Here is a 23,496-nt window from a genome sequence, read left to right on the forward strand (position 1 = left end):
GAGAGTAGCTGCTGATCAATGGATGTGACAGACAGCTTCCGTCAGAGTTTGTTCCTTGTGATAGAATCAAAGGTTGATTTTAAGTCAATGAAGGCAACAGATAAGGGGAGGTGTTGTCCATGTGTTTCTCTATTAGAAATTTTAACGTGACACACTGATCCATTGTGGACCTGCCCTCCCTAAATCCTGCTTGTTCATCACTAAGAATTTCTTCTGATCCAGATAATTCAATAATTTAAAATACAAGAAGCTTAGTATTTACTTGGCACACTTAATAGAGTAACTGAACAAGAGTGTAAAGGGTTTGTGGTATTGCAGACAACCAGGGATAGTCTTTGAAACAGTCTAATAAGCTTCAAGGAGAGAGATCTGCCCATGCTAAGATGTTTTTAAAGCACCTCTTTCAAATTATTTTTATTAGCCTTCTTGGTGATATTGTTGTAAGCACTTTGAATATTGGAATAAACAGGTGAGATATCAATTCAAGAATGAATGAATGAATGAATGAATGAATGAATGAATGAATGAATGGCAAATGGCTCTAAATCAGTTCTGACTACCTCTGCTAGGAAGGTTCATTAGTCCCACTTCCCGTGCTCATCATCTGCCTAAGGCTAGAGTCAGCCCAGTAACTTTTTCACATTCCAAATCATGCTACTAAATTAAAATCTTTGGCTGGATTCATTGCATGTAAAGTTTATTATTCAGCTTGAGCTGAGTAGTGGTGAAAGCTGCATAACATAAAATGGGCCTTGCCCAGGCATCCATCCACATGCAAAGTCTTTTGCAGGAAGAGAAGGCTGGTAAGATCAAGACCAAAACACAACATAAATTGGGGTGTGTTTTAAGTAAACTTGGGTATCCAGTTTGAACAGACCTTATCTGTATTGTCCACCACATAAACATCCAGGGCAAACAATGTTTAATAGTATTCTTCTCATGTAAGATGCTAATCTTTTTCTTGCTACGCATGATGATATCAACAGCTCCAGATTACAGTGCCGCAATGTCAATGAAGGGTGTACAAGATTTCCCATCCTGCCCATTATTAAATAACCAGTAAGTCTTGCAAAACGTAACATGTCCATGACTTTATTCAATTTTTAGCTGGATTTGTGGGAGTTTAGCCCTCAGATCAGCACTAATTACTTGGTGTTGGGAGGAAGGAGGGTTAATATTGCATCCTCTCATTATGAACATAGACGCAAACTAGTTGAATAGGTGTGCAGAGGACTGGCAGCTGCAACAATGGGATTTTCTATAGGTAAGTTTATCAGATATGGATATTACACACAGCAGCACTACCTTTCATTCTGTTCTCATAGTATAGCTCTCTGACAATGGATTAATTGCTATAAAATATAAACAGGCATGCCTTGAAAGGTGAAAGTCTTAGGTAATTAAGAGGAATAAGAAAGGTCACAACATTTATCAAAACAAAAGTTGGTCAAAGACTTAATCTGAAGAGCAAGTTGTAAAAAACAACAACATAAAAACAACCAAAACACATCAACTGGTCAGAGGAGAAATGTATGAGATAAGTATTGAAAGAAGATGGGGAGGTTGTTCGGAGGTAAGTAGAAGCATGTTGGAATAATAATGCTTCCTTATTCCCCTGTAGGGGTACTTGGATCTCCCGTTTATGGGATTACCAGTGAACTCAGGACAACTTGCTTATAAGAAATCCTGTATTCCACTGGGTTATAAATGAATGGTTTTCATTTATTTTCATTACTTACAACTGACTCCTTGATGAGGGCAGTTGAAGATTGCTAATAAAAATGAGCAGGCATCTAGTACTAATTGTAGTAAAAATTAAGAGTTGTGAAATTGCAGTGTTTAAAACAAAAATACTCAGAATAATTAAAATAAACCATAAAATCAGAAAATTAAATGGTAAAAATGTGACACTATTTATTTCATTGCCTATGGATCTAGGAAACTATAGAGCTGTGTGTTTTAACACGCACGTAGCTAAAATTAATACATGTGTAGACATAAACATGAACTTTCAAAAAACTTTCAATAAAGTCTGTAGTATCAAAGGCTCCGAAGCAATTTCTAGGTACTTTCACATGGCATAATTCACTTTCCAGTCCCTCGCAAAGCAGTTTGAAGGAGATCTGGTATCATTTTTTGCTTCTGGAGATCTCAAAACACTTAAGGACATGCTGAACGTATCGTGCCCAGTCGGTGCTTTCTCCAACTGATCATTAGCACAGTGCAAAGAATATCTTTCAATCCATATCCCACTCTCAGCGAATGTTAGTGCTGAAGTAACAAATCCCCCACTCCATACAAAAGAGGAAAAAAAGGGTAACTTCCTAACCCCGCCCCCATCCATGTGTTCTATAAAAATTGTATGTATTTAGCAATTTTCAAAAAAAGAGGCTACAGTGAGAGGGAGCTTCCCAGCTGTAATTACACCATTACTTCTCCAAATATTTAAAAGGCTCTTGCAAGCTGTGCTGCTGCAGTGATTGTGTGGATATCAACATTTTTCTAACTAGGCATCTTCTCCAGTAGCTCTAAATTTCATTGCATGTTGCTGTGGTGGCTGGAGTGGGAAGAAAATACATTCTGAACAACCCGACAGAAAAAGGACACTGAAGCTTGGGGGGGGGAGAAAAATATTGGTTGCTCTGAGGCCAGGAGGCAGGGCAAAGCAGCAGTTTCCATGAAAGAGAAAACAGGCCAGGTGCAAGCTCCACAGTGTTTCAATAAAACAAATCCAGGTTTTTTCAAGTTTCAAATAAACACAGTACGAGCCAGGAGAGGAAAAAAAACCACTGTCAAACCAGCTGACCGGTGTTACAAACTGGTTCTGAACCAGTGCAAAGCTGCTGTGTAGAGGTACTTTAGAATTAGAAGAAAACAAATCCTTTTGAGATTAAAAAAAGCAAAGTATAGGAAAAAAAACTTTTTCTCAGATGGCAAAATAAGCAACAGTGTCTTTCAAGAGTTTATTTTGAGATGGGTACTATGGAGTTCTTTCGTAGGTAATCTGGGACAGGTAACACATTTTCTCATATCTTCTGTGAGGAAAAGGGACATGAAACAAAGCAAAAGAGGAAAATCCAGTTCCTTCATAGGGAATTGCCCTAGTTGTGTGTTCATTCTGGTTGTTGCTTTCAGTACCCAGGAATTATTTTATGTGGCAATGGAAGCAATATTGAGAAGTGCTGCTCAATATTTTAAAAAAAATTATCTTAACACTTTCACACAAGGATTATAACCCACATCTGCTTCAGGACATACCTCTAGCCCAGTGTTTCTCAACCTTGGCAACTTGAAGATGTGTGGACTTCAACTCCCAGAATTCCCCTGCCAGCTGGGGGGTGGAATTCTGGGCATTGAAGTCCACACATCTTCAAGTTGCCAAGGTTGAGAAACACTGCTCTAGCCTTTGGAAAATGAAGACTGATAAGCTGTGTTGGCCTACTAAAGATTCCTGCCTACCCCAGGTGAACGTGTTTTTATTTTTCTTTGCCACAGGTCTGGATGGAACAAATCTTCTAGGATGTTGCTCCTGTGCTTGTGGGTATTTTTGGGGAGACCATCTGTTGCATTCCTCCACCTCCCAGTTCATGTTCAACAGCACAGTTAGTTCTGGGAAGCCTTAAATACATTTGGGAATCGCACATGACGAGGAAAAAGCAAGAGAAATGCAGGGTGGCAGTAAGTACTTGGGGGAATTATTTGAAACTCAGACAGATGGTGCTGTGTCAGAGCTCACTGAAAACGAGTTCAGCCAAACAGTTATTGCACGCCTGTTGATTTTTGAAATAGACCATTAAACATCCTCGGGCCTGTGCCTGCTGGTGTCTTCAATTATTTAAATACTATCATTTATTGTTTAATCTCTGAGGAAAAAATATATTTCTCCTCCAAAATGCAAAATTTATTATAGAGTCAAATATGTCAGAGGATGAAATCATCCCCAAGCTGGCATCTTTCACATGCTGGCTAGAATGTTGTAGTCCCAGAACATCTGGAAGATGCTGGTTTGGGGATGGCTAGATAAGATAAAAAAATGTCCAAGACATGGAATATATATATTAATGACCAAAGCTTTTCAGGTGTGACACCTACTTACTAACCTGAGACAGAAAGCCGAGAGGGCATGAGCTGCTGCTTTGCAGAAGGAAATGCCTCTTTGGACTCTGGGAGCCTCGTCTTCCCACTTTTCTATTTATTTAATAAATAGCAAATAATAATAATTCATTTTTGACAGGTAATTATAAAGAGGTGATAAGAGATATTACTTCCCAAATTATAACATTTCTGGCTCTGAAACATTTTTATCAAAATAGATGTTTTTGAGATCAACGAATGTTAAGTACAATTATCCTCCCAAGTTAACATATCTCTTATTATCTTTGTACCTAAATTCTCTTTAAAATTCTCTCACTTTCAGATAACTGTTGTCTAAGAAATTCATCTTAAGATTATAGTTCTTTAAACTTCATGGATTATTCTAGTGTTTCAACATTAGGAAAGCAATTTTGGCTTCCCAAGTTTCTTTGCAAAGTTGGTTGCATCTCATAGTATCTTCTCATTACCTCAAATGTATTACTACAACACCCTATTATGGTATTTCAGTTAATTAATTTGTATAAGATTTCATAACAGAACATCTTATTAGTGGTTTCTCAACAGCAGTTCCTAGCCCTTCCTATGTAGTATTTCTCAACACATGTCATTATATGGTTTAATATTTGCAATGCTCACATAGATTGTTATTCTCACTCAAGATAGTGAATGATAGTAAGTCCAATCATTATTTTAGTATTTTGGGTTTACCTACATAGTCTGATTTATTAGGTTGTAGATTTCAGTGGACAAAAATGAGAAAAAAATACATTGATACAGAATGTAGTGAGAGGAAAGTTGGAGGAGCTCAAACGAATGGCCTGCTAACAGGTCTCTCAGTCTTAAACTGGAACCTGCATGCACCTTTTCCAATTCTACGGTGTCAATTTTATGATACAATGAACACAACTGTTCACATTATTTTTATACAGGTAGTCCTCATTTAGCAACTGACTCCTTTAGTGATCATTCTCAGTAACAAAAGTGATTAAAAAGTAACTTTGCAACACTCCTTGCATTTATGACCTGCAAAGTATTGACAGTTTTAAATTCTGGAAATGATCCTCATTTTGATGGGGCTGTTGCTTCCATCTCAATGCCGGACTTGGGTTGGGTTATGTTTTCCCAGATTTAAGTTAATGTTTCTGCCTTAACTTATAGATGCTTAAATAACATGAGAGGAATTTCCATATTAATGTACATACAAAGTCACTCCTGCAGCTTTGGTCTGGTTTCTATCCTTGCTTTTGGTGGAACAATGTTTGCATGAGCAGTAGCTTACCTCTTTGCCTTTGATAGGCTACAATTGATTCCTAGGAAAGGTCGGTCATGGATGAACGCAGCCTTGTGCTCAGCTTGGAATTGTGGCCATCTGCTCAGAAGGGCCAAATGAATAGAAGTGAGTACCGTGCAAGACAGAAGATTACTGGGTTAGCGTGCAACCTTCTGATAAATTTGTTTTGTAAGTGACACGCCCATCATTGCACCTATTACATAAGAACGTCCATGACGTGCTCTCAAAATACCAGATGTTCCCACCAGCTAAAAAAAGTTTGCCTACCCACGTCTTGCAGCACTGACCCATATTTGAATGCTTTTCTGTACACATGTGACTTTCTTTCCTTCTTTCAAACATATGTTATTCTTTCTGCCCTAAAAACATGCCAAATGTCTTGTTAAGAAATGAATGGATTCTTTAAAGCCCATTAAAAAGTTTAAGTGAGCTGAAACTACCCATTTTTCTTCTTGAAAGGCAGTAGGAGATAGCAGATCTAACATGTTGGGGAGGTTGACAGATACCCAAATAGCACTGAATGGATTACATGTATGCTAAATCCCAGAATTTATGAGAAAGATGCTGAAAGTATGGCTGTGTTTTATTTATTTATTAAATTTATATGGCCGTCCATCTCACTTGCATGTGACTCTGGGCAGTGTGCACCGTTAAAACATAAGTAAAATCATAGTCTTCCATCATTAAAGACAATTAAAAAATTAAAAGCTACATTTAAAAATACAATAATAAAAAGACAGAGAGTTCACTCTAACTATACAATATAACCATTTAATGGGTTCCACACTTCCTTGGGATCCCCAAGCCTGATGGCACATCCAGGTTTTGAGGGCCTTCCAGAAGGCTGGCAGGGTTGGGGCGAATCTCACGTCGGGGAATGATGTTCCAGAGGGCAGGTGCTATGGCAGAAAAGGCTCTCTTTCTGTATCCTGCCAAATGAAGCTTCTTGGCTGAGGGACCCACAACATGCCCCTTCTGCCAGACCTGAGAGGATGGGTAGAGATAATTGTGGAGAGGCAGTTCCTCAAATAACCTGGCCCCACGCCATGTAGGGCTTTAAAGGTCATCACCAGCACTTTAAATTAGACCCAGAAACAAACTGGCAGCCAATGCAGCTTGCAGAGCAGAGGTGTGACGTGTGCGTTTCTTGAAGCACACATAACTGCCCACACCGCTGCATTTTGTACCAGTTGAAGTTTTCAGATACTCTTCAAGGGCAGCCCCATGTAGAACACATTACAGTAATCCATTCAGAAGGTAACAAGGGCATAAGTAACTAAGAGTAGTGCCTCTCTACTCTTTTTTAATGTTTGCCTCCCTCCTCTTTTAATGTTCATGTAGTTTTTCCTTCTGCACAGTATGTACAGTATATGTTTTTATTTCTGTTTTTTGTCATACTTAACTTCAAGGTTGAATTGTATTAGTGAGTAATGTCAATTGAAAATAAAAAAGATTCTTCCTGGAATAATCATGTGGGTGATCTCAGCTAGTTATAGAGTGAACAGAATGGCTGTGCTGTGAGGTTATATCAGTCAAGAAGAGCTAGAGGATAGCTTCATTGTAGTAAATTAAGTCATTTGAGAAAAAGAACATGAAATAGAGCATACAGCCATTGGTATTTTGAAATGATATTGAACTGCAATTCTAGTAGCTGAAAATGGAGGTGCCAAACAGAGCAAATTAACTCTGTGCATATCTAGTGTTGTCTCTGTGTGAATTTAATTTGGTGGCTATTGTAACAGTAGAAGATAAATAGAAGGCTAGCAGAAAATAATGGCTGCAAAATTTGACAATTACTAATTATACAGACAGTTGCAGTTGTAATGTACATGTATTTGGGAATGTATGTCGTTATATACTTATTTGTAAATAGTTAGACAAATGTTCAGTACCACTGATAAAGCCAGACTACAGAGCACAGGTGTGGGCCCCAGCTGGCTGAAAGACCCTCTATTCTTTTCTTTTTATGTTATAATGAAATTAGCTATGCTGCAGATAATCACACTTATTATTTATAGTTCCAAGAAATGCAAACTGGGAATAAAGATGGCAGGCACAAGTATCTGAATGATGCTTTTTCTGTCAATAAATTAGATTTGCTAGAGCACTGACTGGCCACTATTGAAAACAAAAAATTAGTCCAGAGAGAACTTGATAACTCAACAATTTTCATTTTGCTAGGTTTTATAAATTAAGGATGATTGATAGAGAGTGAGAGACAAAGACAGATGCTCAGAAATCTAGATCAGATAGTAAAATAATGTGTGAAACCTCCACTGTATTATTCAACATATTGTTCAACTTAATTATATTTGTGTCCTTTGCTGACCAGAAATTCCAATCTTTTCACACTAATGTTTGCTTCTGCAGTCTTAAAAGAAGCAGCCCAGGACAACTGCAATTACCCATGGATGGAGGTAACTATTTTCTGCATTTCTTGGAACTGAAAGGTTATTTTTTTCTTCCTGGAAGTATTATCTTTTTTCGAGAAAGAAACAGCAAGACTGCCATGTGTACACAGTGTGAAGTAAGACAAGAAGTGATGTTATACAATATTTTTAATTTCTGTGCTAGAATGTCTCTTTCTTAGTTAAATATAATTTACCATGTGATTTTTTTCCCCTTGTGGTGTTCGATGGCTCATTTAGAATATTTTTGCATTCAGAAATGGAAGCTCTATTTCAGTTCATTGGATACCACAGTCAGTAGTGCTGTATCCTAAATGCCCAGACTATGCATGGTGGAGCTTCATGGCTGGAATGGAGGAATGCATGCACTCATATGGAATACAAAGAGTTTTTCCTCTCCATACCTGTGAAAAATCATAACTTTTTTATGGGGGCAATATTGTATTTAAACTAAGTACATTTATTTTAAAAAAGAATTGCAAAACTAAACTAATTGAAAGATGGAGGCAAAATTCTTGGATGCCAGGGAGTCATAAATCTGAATTGTCTACTAGATACCCAAAATAGTGTACACTCATAGAAGTAGCATTTGTTTTTCTCCAGGGAAGAGGTTATTCTAGGTGAAGTGCTGAATATGTGCAAAATGTATGTAGCCAGAGAAAACTCTGCATTGCTACATCTGCATATACCCCAAATTAACTTTGACCGAAAATTTTACTACAACCACCGAAAAACTGACGACCCTCGGAAGATGTGTGCAACTTCAGATGCCACGTATTCCTAGTCAGGATGCCTATGGAGGGTGGGAATTATTAGATATGGTCCAACATAACTGAAATACAAAGGTTAGGGGAGGCTGGCATAGTGAAAGAGGGAAAATCAATATGTCTGCTACAGAAAATAGTGGCCTGTTCATCATCTCTAAATTCCTAATAATCAAACATTCAGACTTGAGATAATCTATTATTTGGAGGGGTCCCTAATAGAGAGCAGCAATCAGCACTATTGTAACCAGGATTAGTTATCTTGAAGGCCCAGTTTTAATTTCCTATAATGCCCCAGAGCAACATTACATTGCAGCTATTCTGGCCAATTAAAATTGCACTTTCAGTGTCTGAGGATACAGAGTGACAGCCTTTGAGGTAGTCAAAATAAAAAAAAACAGACACAATGGAAATTCCAGGAATGCTTTTCATCGCTGTAGGGTAGAATAACTGAATCTTGACAACCTGTCAGAGTTTCTCTCTGCCACATCTTATACCAAACAAAATCAGGGCAAGGTTATTTGAGTTTCTTTCTCATGCTTTCCTCTTTCCTATGAATGAGTAATCTTCTCTGAAACTCCCCCCTTAATAGTTCACTCATTCCTTCCTTATTCCCAAGGCCAGTTTACATTCCTTCACACAGACATCTGCTACTAGTTTCTTGATCCATAGCTTAGACTGTCCCCGTTTTGTTCTGTTTGGTTATTCATGGTATTCTGGAGCACTAGCTATGATTATAACAGTTTTCTGACAAATATTTTGAATATGCTTGCAAATTGCTAAATCTACTAAGATGTCAAGGAACTGATATGAATATTGTTACCCTGATGAAAACTCTTATCAATCTGTAGAAGGGTCAAGATAATGAATTTACTTCTATTGTAAAACCAAAAAGTGTTCTGTAAATCAGATATTACCCATGAAATCTTACTTTTCTTACTGGCACTATACCCAACACTTGGGTATGGACATCTCATGGTGTGGGAGTCACATTAATTTCTTTTATAATTTGTTTCTACTATATGTTATCATAAATAATTGTAGCTAGGTGAACATGCCAGTTGCTGCTCTCTTCTTTCCTACTAAAGTTTAGGGGCTTCCATGCAATGTCCTCTGCTTCCTTTTGAATGAATATTTTAATTGAAATATAAACCCCACCACAAGATTGCTTCTACCTGGATTCATTGAAGCTGGTGAATGGCAGCTTGGATAGTCGGTTCTCAGGCATTCTCAACACTTGGGCAATCTGTTTCCATCACCTGATTTTTATTAAGTCTGAGATGGCTACTACTTTACATTTTCTGCAGATGTTTTCATTTTCAGATTATTAAAAATTTGATATCAAGAATGCAATATAGACAGAGGTGATCAGAAACATCTAGGTTTCCTTTTTATCATCTTCAATCTCATTGGCGTGGTCTCACAGCCATAAAGAAAAGCTGGTCATACTGTTGCATGATATATTTGGACCATGGTGCTATGTCATATCTTTGTGTTTCCAGAAGGTAAAAAGGACCCTGGATAATCACTTCAAGCAAGATGTCACTTCTTGTGTGCTCCACCAGTTCTTCTTACTTCAGTTCTGAGGTACATGAAATAATCACTTGTTCAGTTGTTTCATTTCCTATTTTTATTGCATCACTGGGTTCCCAGGTTTTAGTGGGAATTATCCAGAAGCCAATTTTGTCAGCTTTAATTGCAATACAACTAATCATTTCTTGTAAGTCTTCCTGATTGCTGAGTAGGATGGCCACATCATCAGTAAAGGTTAAATCCATAATTACTAAACCAAATGGATGTGTAACAATGCCACCAACCTTTCCATTCAATGATTAAAATACAAACCATGCATATATTAATTAAAAGCGATGAGAGGATGTCACCCTGACAAACTCCAGTTGAAATGGAGAAGCTTGACTCTGGTCTCCATATGCTCTGCTTTGACAGCTTGTAGTCTGACAAAGGGCTTAGATGATTTGGCATAGTTTATGTGGTACCCCATCTACCAGAAGCATTTTCCATATGCTGTCATGGTCCACAATATCAAATGCTGCTTTAAAATCAACAAATGATATATTTTCTTGAAAGAACTCAAAACCAATTCCAGTAGATAACAGATTGCAAAGATTTGATCAGTGCATCTATGCCCAGTTTTAAATCCAGCTTGCTTTTCTCTCATTCTTTTAGCCCTTTCAGATAGCAGTTGACTGAGAAGTATTCTTTCCATAATTTTTGGATCCCATATTCAGCAGAGAAATATCTCCATAACTGCTACAAGAAGGGTTTTCCCCCCCTTTCTTGGGTGATCAGATGATAATTGTCATTTCCCATCCTTCTGATGAAGTTTCAGTTTCCCACATTTTCCTGAATAAAACTTAAGGTCTTGGAACCAAAGATACCATAGCAGTTTTACATATTTCTGGCCTTGGCTCATCTGAGCCTAGTGCCTTTAAGCATCTAATGACTTTTTAGATTTCATCCAGTCTTATTGAACCTTTGTCTACAGAGTATATTAATTTTTCTACATGTGAATTATAGTTAATAGTACTAGCATCCAGAATTGCTGGAGCTGGACTGTTCAGAAGTTCCTTGAAATGTTTCTTTCACTATTCTAACTTGTCTTTTTTGTTTCACAGCATCATCATTTTCATCTGTGATAATACCACTAATAGGTGTTGTGTGTTTTCTTGCTGTTTTTTTTAATGAACTAAAATAGATTTTTCAGTCAATATTTTCTCCTTGTTTTAATTCTGCTACTTTTTAGTTGACATATAGTTCCTTATGTTGTCTAATTTGGTTTTTAATTAAACCAGCCACATTTCTGGCCCTAGATAGATCTTTACTAGCTATAGCAGTTTTCCTTTGATTTTTTTTTAGCACTTATCTAGTTTTTTGCATGTTTTTGGTGTACCCAATCATCTTGACTGCTATACTATGAATAACACTTTTCACTATAGACAAATACTACTTGTCTACTTGCTCATGTTGGTGTCCACTTATATTCAGCTTGTATTCACATTCCTTTTGAAAGCAATAACTGAGTATTTCAGTTGGTTTATATCTAGTCATTTATTTCCATTTGATCTATATTTACCTGGATTTATTTTTACTCTAGCCTGTGCTAAAGCATGGTGAGTGATCATACTTATTCCCCCAAAACTTTGACTATCAGTAACAAAATGTGAAAAATTCTGCCTAATCAGGATAGGGTCTATTTGATTTTTTGTTTTGCCATCTGGGCTGACCCAGGTTTGCAAATGCTGAGGCTTGTGACTAAAAAGAGTGTTTGCTAATACTAGACCATGAACAGTTCCAGATTTAACAGAAGTACAGAACGATTTCCATTCCCAAGGTCTGTCCTTAAGTCGAATTTGTATGTAAGCCAGAACAGTATTATTGTATAATAATTATTGTATAAGTAGAGTAGCATTGTGTAATTAACTCAAACCATTGTGTATTTCACTCTAATCATTCTGTATTTAACTCAGATTTTGCTACAATGGTCTCTGTTCTTAACTATGAGTCATCCTTAAACTGGATGTTCTTAACCTAGGAATTATCTGTACTGTAGTCTCTATCTGCACTTTTCGCATAGGACGTATCTGCCCATTATAGCTTTACAGTCACTGTGGCCACTTTGGGCATTGAAATCACCAACAACTATTAGATAGACATTTTGGAGGATAGCTGTGATCTCTGCACCCAGTACTGAATAGAAGTACTCTGCTTCTTCATTAGAAGCATTGTTTGTTGATACTTAGGCAAAGATGATTGAAATATACATAGTCTGGCCCTGCAGATGTACCACAGCTAAGCATTCATTCATTCACTGGTTTCCAACTTACGACTGCATCAGCAAGCTAAGTGGATAAAGCCACTCCAGTTCATGATGAGCAGATCCAGTTGTGGAGCTACTACAATATAATTTAAAGCCTGACTTCAAAGCTGGTATTTTAATTAAGGTAGCCCTAGGAAGGAGGCCATGGCAAACAACTTCTGAAAAACCTTGCCAAGAAAACTGCAGGGACTTGTCCAGGCAGTGTCTGAGAATTGGACATGATTGAATGGATTTTTTTTTTTAAATGCCACTCTTTAATCAAGAGCTAGTTTGGTGTACCGGTTAAGGCACCAGGCTAGAAACCAGGAGACCGTAAGTGTCAGTCCTGCCTTGGGCACAAAGCCAGCTGGGTGACCTTGGGCCAGTCACTGTCTCTCAGCCCTGGGAAGAAGGAGGCAAGGGCAAAGCACTTCCAAAAAATCTTACCAAGAAAACTACAGGGTCTAGTCCAGATGGTCAACAAGAGTCAAGACTAACTCAAAAACGCCAAAACAAAACTCTTTAATAGTCTTGTTTCTAATTGGCAACAAAGATTAATGTGTCTGTCATTAAGGACTTTTGCCAGTAAGTCCTGCTGGCCATTTGGAAAAGAGTTCAGACGTTTAGGGTACCTGTATTTTTGGTCCTGTATTTTTGGCCCTGAAAAAGGGTTTTGTGGGCATTTTTTAAGAGCACCGTGTTATAGACAGTTGTATGGGCTCTTTTATCTAGTGGCCTCTGGAAGCTGCTTACAGGAGATACTGTAGCATGGTTGCTGTTTTGTAAAGCAGATTTTTCCATGAGGTCTTCAGGCGGGATACCATAAGTGGGTACCATTCCCGAGAATCCACCATTGACCCGCAACTAATACTGTATATAGTTTATTCATAGCTACTACAATGGCCAGAATAGCAGTGAAATAAACTGCTTTCTGGTATGGGGAATTCCTGGATCTGCTACCTGGACAATGCACTGCTCAGAAATGGTGGACCACCTGGCAGATTAAGAGGTTTAAGTTGGTTGCCTGATTTCTATTCTACCACAAATGGGAATGTTTTAGTTTGCCCTCTTCTAATAAGCGGGTTTCCATATAGCATCCTTCTGAGCTTTTTCTTAAATCCCTAATGCCAACTACAAATATCTGGGAAATTTGTTTAATTTGATAAGTCACAAGATATGCTTACCAGCCAGCATGTGAGGTTGGTTGCAAAAATAAATTGCTTACCAAAATGGGAATGAGTGAAAGGCAAACTCCATTGTTAATTTGAAACAAATATCTGCATAAACCTATTCCAATGTATGTTGTACTTCCTGGAAATATTTTCTGGCATGAACAACTTGAATCCTTTTTGTAGTCCATTGGAAAGTTCAAGTTCAAACAAATTAAATATTCTTTTCTGTTCAAGGATTAACTTCTGTAAAAACTGTGGTGTACAAGGGACCTCATTAGTAAGGTTGGATTAGATAACCTTTAGGTTCCATTCCAGTTGTCATGCTTGTTAGGGAGAATTTTCATGTTTAATTTTTCAGGAAAATCTTTGCCCAGTGATGGTCTGTTAATATATTGCCTTCCAGTTATGTAAATTGAGGCCACTGAGTACAATGGATCCTCCTATGTACTGAACTGGATACCCTTCTCCTCCTACTTCTCGGTAGAGCATCAGAATAAGAGCTAAAGAGAATATATATTCCCAGATTATTAAGACTTTTCTTGGTTTTAGGATTTGAGTAAGGAAATAATTAGTTAATCACAGAGCAACAGAAGGGTCAAAGAAGGTTTCTGGATACCTACATGCATAATTTCGGTATAATTTGTTCGTTTGTCCTCTTTCAACTTTGAGTTCTCCAAGACAACTGCAAATAGCAGTTTGAAAATACCACAAATACAACAAATAAAAATGAATATAACTTCAAAGGAATCCATTACAATTACAATAATCGTTCATTCTTTTACAATAAAAAGCTAATTACGATACGATAGGCAATAATATCTTACTGAAAAGACAGTATAAATATGATAGTGGTATTAACATTATTGACAGGAGAATGTTTGAACAACCTCCACTGAGAAATAATGCATTTGAAGGCCCTACTCCAGATGCGTGGACTTCAGCTCCAGAATTTTATTTGTTTGTTTGTTTGTTTGTTTGTCAAATTTATAGTACCGCCCAACTCCCCCACAAGGAATTCTTAGCAGCGTTCATTCTAGCTGGGGAATTCTGAAGCTGAAGTCCAAAGTTCTGAAGGATGCTAAGCCCAGAGAAGCCTGTATAAGAGGATGATGGTTTGCATTGAAGCATGCCAGCTTTTCATTTAATTTGTTCAGTTAAAAGGATCTTTTAAAAAAGAATTTGGGTTAGGTGGGTGAAGAAAGCTGGCAGAAGAGGGTGTCAATGGGCAGCATGCAATGTGTTACCTACTTCTGATATACATAATTAACTGTCCCAGCCTAGGCATACCTACTCAGAATTATGTTTTACATATTTCAGTGGAAATTATTACAGATAAGCATGCATAGAGGTGCAGCGTTAGTACTTTTCTTTTACCTTTTCTCTCCAAATGCTATCTAATGATTCAAGTTGAACAGACAATATAAGCTATGCAAGAGGAGATATTTTCATGGGATATTACTGGAGCCATGGATTTATTGGCCTGAAATTGTTTGCAATACAAACACACACACACACACACACACACACACACTTTGAAGAAATTATCAGTGAAAGTTTGTTTGGGTTTTTTTTGCTTTCCCCCCCCCACCAGTTTCTTTAGCTTGTACCTTGGCAGCCCTTTCTGTTAGAGGGCTTGTTCTTCCCCGCTACCACAACAAGTGAAAGAATGTGAGTTAAACCAAGACATTCATCAAAATGTGAGCATGCTTTGGCTAACTTGTTTTTGGTTTTTGTGCTGTAACTCTCAGGAGGAATAATCACCAAACACCAAATACATTTCTTCATGGAACCATATCAGTACTTCCCTATTGTTTCTCATCCTTTGTTAAAAAAAAAAAAAGAGAGATTTCACACATTGCTTTGACTTTTTAAGACAGCTGGAGAGAGCAACTGAAAGACACATAGTTCTCAGATGTGAACTACAAGCAGCTCTCAGAGAATTTTTTATTCTTGGTTAGCTGCCCAGAGTCATATGCTTGAGATGAGTGGCCATATAAATTGAATAAATAAAAACAAAGAAAGTAATAAATTGCTGGAAGCCAGGAGCTGATCCAGGGATTTGGAATCAAATAATCAACAGAAACACAAAGGGCCAAGAAGACCTAGATGAACTAGCCCAGGGTTCCTCAACCTTGGCAACTTTAAGACAGGTGGACTTCAACTTCCAGAAAGCTGGCTGGGGAATTCTGCGAGTTGAAGTCCACCCGTCTTAAAGTTGCCAAGGTTGAGGAACCCTGATCTAGCAGGTCTATTCCAAAGGCACTAGGTGTTTAAAAATATCCACAGCAGCTGGGCAAGGTCCCAGTCTGCTTCTGATCCTACCAATAAAGATGCATGAAAACTTAACACACATTTTGGCTCTGAAAAATCGGAAAGAGTAGGTCTATGCAGGACAGAAGATTCTTAATGCTATCCTCATAGTGCCCACAGTTTTTGATAGATTAGTTCTGTATTTTTTTGTAATTCTGAAGTTGCATAACAGCTCCCCCCCCCCCCCGCATCCCCTCCGTGTGACTGGCCTTTAGGGCATTCATAGTCCTAATTAACTCACTTCAACTACATGGCTCCAATCCAATTAAACTGCCTGTGACTGAGGAGCAGACGAAATGTTTGTCTTATATGTACCTTAGCACTTACATTTCCTTCCTTCCTTCCTTTCACCACAAGCAAGGGAAGGAGAAAATGATTAAGGGCGTATCTCTCATTCTCTTTATGTATGTGAAAGAAGGCAATGTATTTATTTCAGGTGCTAATGAGTAAAGAAAAAAGAAATTATACCAATGTACTAATATAAAACTAATGATTAACATAAGTGACCACATATACAGATTAATGTGAGAAAGCCAGTGTAATATAGCAGTTAAGATACTGAACTAGGAGTGGGAAAATGCAGGTTCTAGCCCTCCCATAGGCATGGAAGCCAGCCAAGTGAATTTGGACCAGTACCTCTCTTTCAATCTAGACTGGAAAGTCGAAAAACACCTATCTGCCAAGCCACACTGGACAAATGTGGTAGACTACAGTCCATAATCTTCAATAAAAAGACATTCATCCTGCATTGGATTGATTCAGGATCATCATCATTATCCAATATGTTGACTGAACTTAGATATTTATCAGTAGTACTAAGATATTCTAAACAGCCTCTTCCAACACAGATCTTTATCCATGTATAGGATGGCTAAGGTTGTCATACTTTACAAAGGACTGTGCTTAAATCAGTTTTATTATGTAAAATACTCTGAGGGAAGAGAACAGCAATTAATTATTTGCATCAGAAATTCACCAGATATGAGAATGTGCTCATATCCAAGCCCCACCTTTCTTTTCCTCAGTCTTTCCAAGTTGAGGCAAGGAGGAGGAGGAGTTGTTGTTCATTTGAAGCAACCTTCAGTAGGAGGAAAAAAACCTTCAGAGCTGTGTTTCCCAACCTTGGCACTTCCAAGCATGTAGACTCCAACTTCCAGAATTCTCATCAGTGGCTGTGCTGGGGGTGGCATTCTGGGATTTGAAGTCCGCACACCTGGAAACGGCCAAGGTTGGAAACACTGCTTCAGAGCGGCACGAGGCTATTTGTTGCTCAGGAATGAAGGCCGCGAGTGAGAAGCTAATGGCCGGTTGGCAGCCTTTGTTTTTTATTTATTGCATATTAAAATCTTCCAAATTTACACTTAACAGTTCTTTTCCCCCTAAACCTATATGATGTGTCAAGTTTGCACCCATGTCACTATCAGGATTGTACATGGGCTCACAGATTTAAAAGGTTTGGAGACCTCTGTTGTACTTTTTACGGGAAACCTTCCTCATATACAGCCATGCAGAATTTCAGCCTGAGAGGACTATCTTCAAATCGAAATTGATTCAGGTATAGTTTCGCCTGTGATTTCTTGTGAAGTAGTCTCCAGTGGCTTTCTTAAAAAATAAATGGATACTCAACACAAAGGACATGTTGATTAATGTATGTTCAAGGTGGGTAATTCATGAAGAGGTATAATGGCTCCAGGGAGGATTGTGTAAAGAATGAAGCAATAATGACCTCCTTTTAATAAATTGCAGGCTATAGAGGAGAACGCTTTTAGTTATCACTTGGCAAGGATGAAGAAGAAGAAGGGTCAAAACAGCCAAACTGCTTGGATTGGAAATTAATTTAAGTCAATAGCTTAAATTAATCTGCATTGTAATGTAATCTGCATTCGAGTTGGATGCCAATCCAGCCTTAAGGACCGAGCATGGGACATACTGTGGCACCAGAAATAAGTCCCTTAAGAAACTTGATTGAACAGCTTCTAGTAGCTTTATGTCCATTTAGGCACATATTTGGAAGCTGTAAGATAAGTGTGCTAGTACTTTGGGCTCAAACATTTTTAGTTCACCTGGTCTGTAATACCTCCTTTTCTATGGAAGAACCTTAAGATGATGGCTACACTCCCTTTCATCTTCTCTTTTGAGATTGAATTTGGGCCTTCCGGGACTCTGGAGCTTGGAAAACAATTTCAAGATATTTAAAAGCCTCAACCTGCTCAATGGTGTTCCACTAATTTGCCATCTATGTTTATATTTAAAAAGTATCTGAAAATACTGTAATGTGGAGCGCTTGATAACTGATAACTAGGTCATTATCCATGCAATAGAAGATAATTGCTCTTAGTGCTCTACTCAGTCCAACAGGTGAAGTTGAGATAATGGCTGCAGTATCTGCATATAAAAATAATGCAGTAGATCTGCCAGCCAGACTTGGGGTGTGATGTTCTGGTGTGAGTTTTTCCACCATTTCACTGATGTAGAAATTAAACAGCAAAGGAGCTAAAACATACCCTTGTTTGATACCCTTATAGGTAGGCACCATGGCAGAAAGCCAGCTAGAATGGCCCAGTCTTATTTGAATACATGAATTATAAAGCAACATTTTGATGAGTGCCAGCAGGCACCTATCAATAGATGAAGCCTCCAATTTATTCTGCAATTGCTCTCTAGAAATTGTGACAAGGGTTATTTTAAAGTAAATAAAAGTCTGGGGACTGATAGATACTTTTCAATAAGTTGTTGTAAGACCAAGCGCTGGTCTTAGGTTGACCTCCCCATTCTAAACCCAGCCAGCATCTCAGCAAGAATGCTTTTCTGTTTCATCCAGTCCAGTAATTTCCAAAATACATATCTAGCATAAAGCTTACTGATAATACTTAATAAATTAATTCAATGCTAGATTGATGGGTCTGACCTTTCTCTATTTCTAAATATGGGGACAATAATATAGGTATTCCAGCTTAAGGATATTCCAGTGTACAGTCTATAAACCTAAATAAGACTGCTCACTAGTCTATATTTGATTTTAGTAGCTGAGGTTGGATACTGTCCCTGCTTGGCCCTGTGATGAGGAGATGATCAAAATTGTGGGTCATGTATTGCTGGACTGCCTCTTTAAATAGAGACATTTGGCCTTTCTGTATTACCCCATTTCTTACATGATACCTACAGTAGGCAGAACCGAGGATGACTACCTCAACTGCCAACTAGATGATCAGGAGGTGGAGATCTTGGGTATCCTAGCCCAATTTTGTATACTGGCTGTGATGGAATGCAAACAACTGCTTTGAGTGAGGTGGGCCTGATTATCTTATTTTACTTAAAATAATTTTATATGGGTTTGGGGGTATACCATTTTAGCTAGATCATATGTTGTTTTTGCATCTATGTTATTATTATCTTACTTTTTAAGTTGTTCTGGCCTTTGCCTATAAAAACTAAACAGGCTCTGGACAGAAATTAACCAAACTCAGTCCATCTTCAACAGCCACTAGAGCTGCCTAATCCATTTTAGTAATTATGGGACTTCTAGCTGCCAGCCGTCTCCTTCATCACTCAGCTTCTTCCCCCCAAATTCTGTGTGCTTTTAACATGTCATCCTAGATGTTTTAAGACTTTCCCCCTTATCCATAAAGTGCAGAGCTAGAAAAGAGAATTTGTTTGGCTTACTCTTGGTCCTCCCAACACCCACTCCAGAATACACATGGGTGTACAGATCCATGACATGGCTGAGATTCCTGGATTGTCACAAATGTATACCTCAAATATTTTATGTATTGTTTTAAAAATAAATGCAAAGTGGAAATCACAGCATCCTAGATAAATAACAGGTAGAAATATATTGGATGCAGATGAGATAGAAATTTTGTTGTGTTTCTTTGTTACACTTTGCTTCCAACATGGATCTCAACACAAGATATATTGAATTCCCTTAATTAATTAATGTCTTCATTGAATTCTTAAGTTTAGCTGAATCATTTAAGTTTTGCAAGATGGCTACATCATATATCTCCATGCAATGCTGTACATTAGCTATAAGACTGTATGGTCTATTTTTCATTTACAGTAGCAAAGTCAAATCTTTTCTTGGCATTCTTTTATGTTGATGTTGATTGAGAATGATCTCTTAAAATCTTGTGGCTGTGTGTGTGTATTCAGCATCTTTGCTTAAATGCTAAATAACTTGAAGTAGATTTACACATTTTATGGTAGTTTATTTCCACATGAGATTTATAGCAGTCAGTGCTTGACAAAGATTTGCAAGTATGAGATGATTTTGTAGCTCAATATTGTCCTGGCACTGGAACGAAAGTACCTGCCCTGCTGATCACACAACATGATCACTGATGGTGTGTGATTGAAACATATCCTGTGTCAGGGCCATTTTATCCTTGAAACGAAATATGGCATTTCAGCCCAGCCTATGCCACTTCAGAAATGGCAACACATTACCATCTTGTGCTTCAACCTTTCAGTCGATAGCTTCTCCTCAAACTGCCTCTGTGTTTTGGGCAATCAATGGATAAATGCTTACTAATGCATCCACTGAAACACATAGAATATATAAGAGCAAGAACACCAGTGATTTCTTTTTCTAAAGAATGAAAGGGGATAGTTTGTTTCTGAATGGACCGAGTGGGACTTGAATAGATGGAAAAAGGCACACGAGTATTGGCCAGTGCAATGAAGCACTGACTGGCTTGTTCATTCTCTGATCAGCAGGCATGTTCTGTGAGGTCTACACTCAAAAATATACAGTATTGTCTCCCTAAGATACCCCTCTTTGGAGGTATGGTCGCTTCTGTCAAAGGATGTAAGAACATAAGAACATAAGCAGTGGCTTGCTCAGTTGGACCCTGGCCCATCTAGTCCAGCAGTCTGTTCTCACAGTGGCCATCCAACTGCCCAGAGAAGCCCACTAGTCTCCCAGCAGACGGCCTTCAGAGGCAGTCACATTGCCCTTAAGGCTAATAGCCATAGATCCCATGACTTCCATGAATTGGTCCAGTCCTTTTTTCAAGTCAGCTAAGCTGGTAACCAGCACCATATCTTGTGGTAACAAATTCCAAAGTTTAATTATGAGTAGTAGTCTTCTCAGTTGTGGAGCTCTACTTTTGGAATAATCCCTTGCGTTTAATTTTGAGGTCATTTTGGCATGAGGCAAATGCAGTTGTCTTCCCATGCCTTTTGATCTTGTTTAGCTGTGGTGTATTGTGTTTTCTCTTTCTCTTTCTCTTTTCATTTTATTCTATAAAAACAATTCTATGTATTGTTTTTACTTATTAGTTTATTATTGAAAATGGAGAGATATGTTAATAGTATGTATGTGTTGAAAGTATAAAAGAGAAATAAGCTATATAATATGCATGTGTACATACTCAAACTTAAGTGCTACCAAAAGATTTAATATATTTTCTCATGAATTACAGCTTTTTTAAAGACACTGTTTACTAGGAAAATCAGGGGGAAAAAAATCCTTCCATTGCCATTCCAAAAATTTCTTCTGCTTTTTTTTTCTTACCATCCTCATTTAGTTCGATGCAAGAGAATTTGCTTTGGGGATTTCTTTACAAAGATGTAGGAAAAGCAAGAACTTCTTGGCACTTCTTCGGTTGTAAGGTGCCAAGGGATGTGTGGTGACAAAGGAAGACATTATGAAGGAACCCCTCTCAGAAGGCTTTCTCAGATTGAGAACTATGGGTACCTATGGGGTCCAAGTAGGGCAATGTATCATAGAAAACAGCAACATCAAGAGTAGCATACTCTTGCACCTCTAGCAATACCATCAGCTCAAAAACAGCATTTAAAATTGAACGTCGTAACTCTGCAGCACTCTGAGAATAAAGTAGAACAGAAACCACTTTTTCAGGGGAAGATACCTTCCCAGAATTTACAAGACAGGCATTAGCACAGCCTTAATTTCTATAGTTCTTCTTGGAAACTAGGGACCAAACCTGACACCTGAATGTCAAGTAAGCATTTTAACTGTGTAGTAAAGCAGTCACAAGTTTTAAAATGTTTTTAATGTACCAACAGTCATAAGGAAGTTATTTTTATTGAAACCAAAGTGTTTGAGAAGAAAAGGTTAAATTCTTTCTTTCTCTAGCCTCCATGAAAATGTTATGAACTTTGACACTGTCAAAAGCTGAAGAAGTTGTAGTTGGAATGGAGGTGGCATCAGGCTTAAGTGTTTCTGCAGAACTGGGAATAAAAACTTGTTTTTTTGTTCTTCTTGTTCCAGCAAAGAGCAGGACAAATTTGAAGAGGAATGAAAGGTTCACCTGTGGCTGTATGAATGTGATTTGGATGTGACAGAAGAGGCATTTAAACTGGCACTCTAGATTCTATAAAGCACACACTAGAAAATGACAATAATTTGATCAGGAAATTCCTAAACTTTCTATGCAGAATCAAATATTTATGTTGCTTCAGAAAGTGGCTTTAGAAGCAGAATCATGTTTCATGTATCCTGACCTAAGCAAGAATGCAGATGATTTAATCAAGAACTGGGCCAAGTACAAAGTTTACCTGTAGTTGTGTTATTGTAAGCTGTATCTATCTCATGATAACATTGTCTTCATATAACTAAATGCAGTGCCAGACAGAATCTGCAACTACATTGTTTGTTACACTGCTAAAGAAATAATGGTAAGAAAACTGACTCAAAGAACATATCCAGGGACTGGTTATATTGTATAAGACTCTAAAAAGTTTTGTATAACTAGAACACTAGCTACAAGTACTACCCTGAATGATCCTTGTTATGACACCTTCCAACACCCAGTATTATGCTTCCCAACATTTGAAACATGGGCCATGATATAGATTCTTTGCATATGATGGTGAGGACTACTTACATCATCATCATAATTAACATCACTACCTCTCATCTTCATGAGAGAATCCAAAGCATGGGTGCAAGACATACCATAGTGGGAGGTGAGCAAGGCTTCCTTGCATTCTTCAAATTATTTCCTTCTAATCCAGTACAGAAAACCTGACCCAAAGGTGCTCCAGGAATAAAATGGGAGAAGTTCATAGTTTACTGGGCAAATGATGCCTCTTTCTCTCTCTCCCACTTCTAATAAATTATGAATTATTGATACAGGAATGAATCTCAACAAACCTCTGGTTTGTGTGCTTCTCCCCCTCCTGCTCCAGCACAAACACAAGGAGTTTGGAAGTCTTCACATCTATCTTTGATCAATTGTCATATCTGAAACTTGAAAAACTGATTAATCTTAGGTACTGTTTACCCACAGAAGCCAATGCTAAATTTGTATCATTTGATTTTTTTTTTAAAGATCAGCCACAGTTTAGGATCTAAATCATGATTTATGAAAACAGGAGTAAAGAAACCTGCATTTTTTTTTGCAATCACACATGAGAAGACAAGGGAAGGGAAAGCAGGGAAGCTGAAAAGCTCATTTACATAACAAAAACTATACTTAGTCATTACATTCCAAGGCTGCTATTGTGATTATTTCACAGAAGCATTTTCTCCCAGTTTGAAACAAAAAGTTCAGGCAATGTCAAAACAGTTGTTTTTTCAGTAAATGACAAGGGAGGTGGAGTGCAGCATAGGAAAACCATCACTGAAAACAGACTTTAAATCAAGGCTTGAACAAATGGTTGAGCTGTCACT

General features: G+C 37.9%; 1 protein-coding gene across 2 annotated transcripts in view; it reads left to right on the forward strand.

The window, feature by feature from the left end:
• Window positions 1–23,496, forward strand: part of PRLR (prolactin receptor) — a 167,421-nt gene that overhangs the window by 96,771 nt on the left and 47,154 nt on the right. Inside the window, exons 1-3 of one of the 2 annotated variants that reach the window (XM_025165705.2) lie at window positions 5,516–5,554; window positions 7,757–7,803; window positions 10,061–10,145. The exons of the other annotated variant lie outside the window; for it this stretch is intronic. The gene's annotated coding sequence lies outside the window, so the exon portion shown is untranslated. Of the gene's footprint in view, window positions 1–5,515; window positions 5,555–7,756; window positions 7,804–10,060; window positions 10,146–23,496 lie in introns of those variants that run through there. 2 annotated transcript variants of the gene reach the window in all.

This window comes from Python bivittatus, unplaced genomic scaffold (assembly GCF_059951505.1).
Source record: "Python bivittatus isolate LINGU-HERP-01145 unplaced genomic scaffold, Pbiv_v1 ctg000570_np1212, whole genome shotgun sequence".
In the NCBI taxonomy this organism is placed as follows: Eukaryota; Metazoa; Chordata; class Lepidosauria; order Squamata; family Pythonidae; genus Python; species Python bivittatus.